We start from the raw sequence: 7185 nt of genomic DNA, 5'->3' as shown, positions 1-7185 counted from the left end.
CCCGGTGAAAGGAAGACTTGCATCAGCAGCTCTTTTTATTGGTCTATTCCCTTATCCCTCCTGCTCTTCAAATGCATCGTTGCATTTGACGCCTTTTTGTGATCCCTTTTCACGCAATACGTTACTTGAGTGGAAAGTTAATGATGGTTGGGAGACGCGGCATTATATTCTGAAAACAATTTATAGGATCGTTTTTAGCCTACGAGTTACAACTGTAAAGCTGGCAAGTTTCCCAAAAACAATACAGACATGGGAGCTTTTGCCAGACTTCAGCTCTCCAGACCAGTTTACACTTTTTGGAAAAAATACCTACTACAATACAAAAACAATAGACTGTGCGACAACATGTGACGCAAGTAAGGTTCAAAGTAATTTAAGAGGAAATCTGCGATTGGTACACCCAGTGTTGGACTTTTAAATTAATGATAATTAATTTAACAGCCATTGATTCTTGAAGCATATAACTTATAAATAAGCTTACATACCCAATACACACCCCATTAAAACCCAAAATATGAGCTTGTTTTATTTCATTGTTCGTAAGCAATGTAATTGTAAACTTACATTGTATAGCATCAAAACATGATTCTATAAGGGCACAAGGCGAGACCCATATGCAGACACAGAAGGCAGATTGTTGAGCTCCGATATTTATTATAACACAAGGGGTGGGCAAAAAGGCAGGTCGGATACAGGCGAGAGTTTATAAACCAGGTCAGAGTCCAAAAAGTACAAGGCATTAGGCAGGCTCAATGTCAGGGCAGGAAGAATTGTCAGGCAGGCGGGGTCAGTGTCAGGACAGGCAAGGGTCAAAACCAGGAATACTAGGCAGAACAGAGACTGGGAAAAATAGAAGCTAGGAGATAAATTCGGATTGACTTGAAAAACAAGACGAACTGGCACAGAGACAGAAAACAGGTATTTACACCCGGGATGATGAGCGAGACCTGGGGGGTGGAGACAAGCACAAGGACTGGTGAAACAGATCAGGGCGTGACAGGTTCAAACTACAATTCGGATGATGGATGGTCAGTCCTTCAATCCGAAGCTCTGTATATGCATTTGAGAGTTTTTACATGTCTACAGCCCCATCCCTCAGCTGTTCACCAAAGCAGTGGTGGGCGGCTGCTTTTTTGTTGTTTGCATTGCAGATTGCCCCTTTTAAAGACAGTCTTTGCAATAGCTCAGTGTTTACAACCTTACCTGGGACCTAAAACAGTGGCAGCGTTGACAGCCAAGGTTTGATGGAAATCGGTTACAGTGGTGCCGTGACTCGTATCTCCAGAGAGCTGATATCGGTCAGCTGCTGGGGTTGCTGCGGAGATGAGGAGGTGGTCAAATGAGCTTGAATGTAGGGGTGAACGTAACCGAGGTAATGTGCTGGGTTGTCACCTTAGTGGTGATGAATAAAAGAAGCCAGCTATTTCCTCCGGAAAGGAAGCTACTGTGGCTTGGAATAATTATGTTCAGATTTTGTGGATACAAAGCCATTATGACTATGGTGGTTCGGTTGCAGTAGATTATACAAACACTGTAAATGCACGGCCACCAGAGAGATGCTACTGAGTTGATGGGATGACAAAGCAAAGCAGACGAGCAATAAAAACCACAATAGCTGTGAAGGCCAGTCACCACGGTGACAGCACTGCAGCAAAACGAGTGGGAGGATATAGAGGGAAACAGTTAAATGCTTTTATTTCCACGGTAAGGAAGAACCTGCAGTCAGCCCATGGTAGGTCATGAATAGTCAATATTGGAATGACACACGGGTACACTGTGGATAATGGGACAATAAAAGTGTAAATTTCACATTCATGTAGGCTAATGCCTGCTTTACATTTGGCAACCTGAGAGAGATTCCTGTGTTTTTGCAAAAATATGTAATTAACATCAAACTGGTTCACTCAAATCACTCTGGCTTCCAACCGTCTCTCTGATTGATTTGGAGAACTTCTTGCACTCTGTGCTCAGGCATTCAGATGAATAGGAACCATAGGAGTCCTAAGGTAGCTAGATGCAGGCTCTGCCACTCTCACTCCACTGTAACACACACTGACTACAACAACACCAAAAAAGCAACTCAAGACCAATGGGCTCTTTGGATTGGCAGGAGGGGACGGTTCCACATCCTGCAGATGTATCCCATATACAATATCCGATGTCCAGACGGTGTGTGGGCTATACCCAGGGAATCAAGTGGCAGCAGCTGCTGAAGACAGATGTGCCAAACAGCATGATTTAAATGGCCAGGGGAAGGGGAATTCAGTGCTAAAGGGTATTAGTATGCCATGCAGGGAGGCAGACGTATAGTGTGATATTTGGAGGATCATACAGGAAGGGGCCGGTGAAGTCAAGTAACAGGAAGCTAGTACAGGCAGGGAATAACATTTGCTTCTGTCTGCTCTATTTTATACTTTGGCTGCTATAATGACGGCAGAATCCATTTTTATTCACATTGCACACCGTTTCTTCTCCTGAAAACAGTATCTAATCTCATTTATGCACCGTTGGAGCTGTGCCTTTGACTACGGAGAAGAGAAAGATAGAATTCATAAACAGTATCACATTGATCACAATGTTAAGTTGTTTCTTGTCCTTCCCTTTAACAGTTGACTTGGAAATGTGAAAGTAATGGCTATGTTGTTATCTTGCCTCATTAGATGTGGCAGTATTTTGTTTTAAATCCACTATGTGTTTGTTAGCTAGACTGTAATTCGTGTTTGAAAGTTCCATCTGACGGCAGTTTTTAGTCCAAAAGGACCTCACTGAACTGGGAATAAAAACTATGTGCGGTTTATATTAATTAACCAGGGAACTTACACAGTATAGATGGCAAAGTGGGTGGGGTTATATCCTTCCTGTTTGGCCCTGTCTGGGGGTGTCATCGGATGGGGCCACAGTGTCTCCTGACCCCTCCTGTCTCAGCCTCCAGTATTTATGCTGCAGTAGTTTATGTGTCGGGGGGCTATGGTCAGTTTGTTAAATCTGGAGTACTTCTCCTGTCCTATCCGGTGTCCTGTGTGAATTTAAGTATGCTCTCTCTAATTCTCTCTTTCTCTCTTTCTTTCTCTCTCTCGGAGGACCTGAGCCCTAGGACCATGCCTCAGGACGACTTGACATGATGACTCCTTGCTGTCCCCAGTCCACCTCCAGTTTCAACGGTTCTGCCTGTGATTATTATTATTTGACCATGCTGGTCATTTATGAACATTTGAACATCTTGGCTATGTTCTGTTATAATCTCCACCCGGCACAGCCAGATACCCGGCACACCCCACATAGCCTGGTTCATCTCTCGGTTTCTTCCTAGGTTTTGGCCTTTCTAGGGAGTTTTTCCTAGCCACCGTGCTTCTACACCTGCATTGCTTGCTGTTTGGGGTTTTAGGCTGGGTTTCTGTACAGCACTTTGAGAAATCAGCTGATGTACGAAGGGCTATAAAAATAAATTTGATTTGATATAGATGATTTTTTAAGTTATTATTTTGACATGAGATTATCATTGTCATCATCATCATTGCCATAATCACACTACTGATATGATTTAGGATCATTTCTGATCTATCTCACCCATGGAGGAGGTCAGAGACTGCCAGGACAACAACCTCTCCCTCAACATGAGCTAGACAAAGGACACGCCCCCATTCACATCGACGGCGCTGTAGAGCAGCGGGTCAAGAGTTTCAAGTTCCTTGGTGTCCACATCACCAACAAACTATCATGGTCCAAACACACCAAGACAGTCTTGAAGAGGTCACGACACCTTTTCCCCCTCAGGAGATTTGGCATGGTTCCCCAGATCCTCAAAAAAGTATACAGCTGCACCACTGAGAGCATCCTGACCATCACCGCCTGGCATGGCAACTGCTCGGCATCCAACCGTAAGGCGCTACAGAGGGTAGTGCGTACAGCCTAGTACATCACTGGGGTCAAGCTTCCTGCCATCCAGGGCCTATATACTAGGAGGTGTCAGAGTAAGGCCCCAAAAAATTGTCAAAGAATCCAGTGACCGAAGACATAGACTGTACTCTCTGCTACTGCACAACAAGCGGTACTGGAGCACCAAGTCTAGGTCCAAAAGGCTCCTTAAAAGCTTCTACCCCCAAGCCATAAGACTGCTGAACAATTCATCGAATGTCAACTCGGACTATTTGTATTGACCCCCCCCCCCACACACACACACACACACACACACACACACACACACACATATAACCGGTATCCCCTGTATAGCCTTGTGATTGTTATTTTATTGTGTTACATTTTTATTTTTTATATTTTTTATTTAGTTTATTTAGTCAATATTGTCTTGACTCTATTTTCTTAACTGAATTGTTGGTTAATAAAGAGCTTGTAAGCAAGCATTTCACGGTAAGGTATACTGCTGTTGTGTCTTTTGCACGTGTGACAAATAACATTTGATTTGATTTGTTCCCAGCAATTGTATTTTCTCTCAGAAGATGGCAGCATTGACCGTTTCTTCTCGAAGGTAAACATATCAGGGTTCATTCTGTCCAGTAACATCATGATATCCTTTATTTTCTAACTTTTGAATACTGCTTACTTATCCAACTGGGCACAGACCACAACTCACAACTCACATACAACTGTCAAGTCTGATCTACTGTTGTAGATTCGGTCTAACTGTTGTGTGATGGCGACAAACCACAAGTTGTCTTTCAGGAAGGCAATTGCCATCAACTGAAGGGAAAGTTTGCTGCCATCCCCATAGTTACTCCTTCTCACCTGAGGTGGAATTTGTGAGTTGGTCAGGAGGATGGAGTCATGTGAGCAGTTTCTGCGCAGGCTTGGGCATGCAGTGCACCCTGCATATTAACGCTACACCACACTGCCTATATAGGCTAGAATTTGTGATCACTGTCGCCAAGTTCTTATTTTCAATTAAACAGTCAACCACGTTTGTTACATAATATATAATATGTTTAAGATATAGACTACATCATGTAAAATGGCTTGATGAGGTGGATAATCATCTTCCAAGGCTCATCAACCACCCGTGGATAACACAGTGAAACTGTTCAGAACATTTTATGTTTAGAATGGAGTATGATTTGCTTAATGTAATTGAACATTAAAAGGATCGTACAACACATGCTGCATATTTCCAGTCAAGAAGCCAAGGGTGGAAATCTGAAGGGCGTCTGTGAAGTTTTACTGGCGCAATTTTAGTCATGAAACTTCTGGCAGAGATCTGAAACATTGAGGAAAATTTTTATTTTTTTATTTTACTAGGCAAGTCAGTTAAGAACAAATTCTTATTTTCAATGACCGCCTAGGAACAGTGGGTTAACTGCCTGTTCAGGGGCAGAACGACAGATTTTGTACCTTGTCAGCTCGGGGATTTGAACTTCCAGTTACTAGTCCAATGCTCTAACCACTAGGCTACACTGCCGCCCCAAAATAATCAGTAAACACTTCAGAGATTTGATCTGTGAAGAACTCGTAGATTTGTATGAAATGACTAAGAAGTTCCCAACAGAACAAAAAAAAATCTGTGGTGCTGGAATGGAAAATAGTTTGTTCCAGAGGGCCTTAGTCCACATGTGGAGGATTGATGCATGTCTGGTTTTTTTTGCCAAAAGACTACATGAATTATCTGATTTGTGTATCTGAATTTATTGAATTACTTTAGGATCTAGTCACTTGACATTTTACTGTAACTTCTCGCTTGCTGAATACCAACACGGCCCACTTCATGGTACCTTGGTGAAACTATTCTCTTGAATTCATAAAAAATGTGCTGAGAAAACCTTCATATGTCGAATAGACTGTATCTCGGAGAAGATGTCAATGGATTAATGCAGCTAATAGAACACATGAGATTTACAACAGAGAGTGAAAAGGTGCTCTGAGAGGAAACGCAACTAACCTTTGTTTCCGGATTCATGGCTGTATTTCATGAGTTCTCTGGCAGTAAAGGGGTAAAAGAAGGATCTACATACAGTTGAAGTCAGAAGTTTATATGCACCTTAGCCAAATACATTTAAACTCAGTTTTTCACAATTCCTGACATTTAATCCTGGTAAAAAAAACATCCTTGTTTTAGGTCCGTTCGGATCACCAATTTATTTTAAGAATGTTAAATGTCAGAATAATAGTAGAGAGAATGATTTATTTTTAGCTTGTATTTCTTTCATCACATTCCCAGTGGGTCAGAAGTTAACATACACTCAATTAGAATTTGGTAGCATTGCCTTTAAATTGTTTAACTTGGGTCAAAAGTTTCGGGTAGCCTTCCACAAGCTTCCCACAATAAGTGGGAAGTTCCTCCTGACAGAGCTGGTGTAACCGAGTCAGGTTTGTAGGCTTTTTCAGTTCTGCTCACACATTTTCTATGGGATTGACGTCAGGGCTTTGTGATGGCCACTCCAATGCCTTGACTTTGTTGTCCTTCAGCCATTTTGACACAACTTTGGAAGTATGCTTGAGGTCATTGTCCATTTGGAAGACCCATATGTGACCAAGCTTTAACTTCCTGACTGATGTCTTGAGATGTTGCTTCAATATATCCACATCATTTTCATTCCTCATGATGCCATCTATTTTGTGATGTGCACCAGTCCCTCCTGCAGAAAAGCCCCCCCACAACATGATGCTGCCACCCCCGTGCTTCACGGTTGGGATGGTATTCTTCCGCTTGCAAGCCTCCCCCTTTTTCCTTCAAACATAACGATGGTCATTATGGCCAAACAATTCTATTTTTGTTTCATCAGACCAGAGGACATTTCTCCAAAAAGGACAATCTTTGTCCCCATGTGCAGTTGCAAACCGTAGCCTGGCTTTTTTATTTCGGTTTTGGAGCAGTGGCTTCTTCCTTGCTGAGCGGCCTTTCATGTTATGTCGATATAGGACTCGTTTTACTGTGGATATAGATACTTTTGTACCTGTTTCCTCCAGCATCTTCACAAGATGCTTTGCTGTTTTTCTGGGATTGATTTACATTTTTCACACCAAAGTACGTTCATCTCTAGGAGACAGAACGCGTCTCCTTCCAAAGCGGTATGACGGCTGCGTGGTCCCATGGTGTTTATACTTGCATACTATTGTTTGTACAGATGAAAGTGGTACCTGCAGGTGTTTGGAAATTGCTACCAAGAATGAACCAGACTTGTGGAGGTCTACAAAATTTTTTCTGAGGTCTTGGCTGATTTCTTTTGATTGTCAAGC

Source organism: Oncorhynchus masou, chromosome 10, assembly GCF_036934945.1.
Source record: "Oncorhynchus masou masou isolate Uvic2021 chromosome 10, UVic_Omas_1.1, whole genome shotgun sequence".
Classification (NCBI taxonomy): domain Eukaryota; kingdom Metazoa; phylum Chordata; class Actinopteri; order Salmoniformes; family Salmonidae; genus Oncorhynchus; species Oncorhynchus masou.
Note: the sequence above shows the minus strand (reverse complement) of the source record.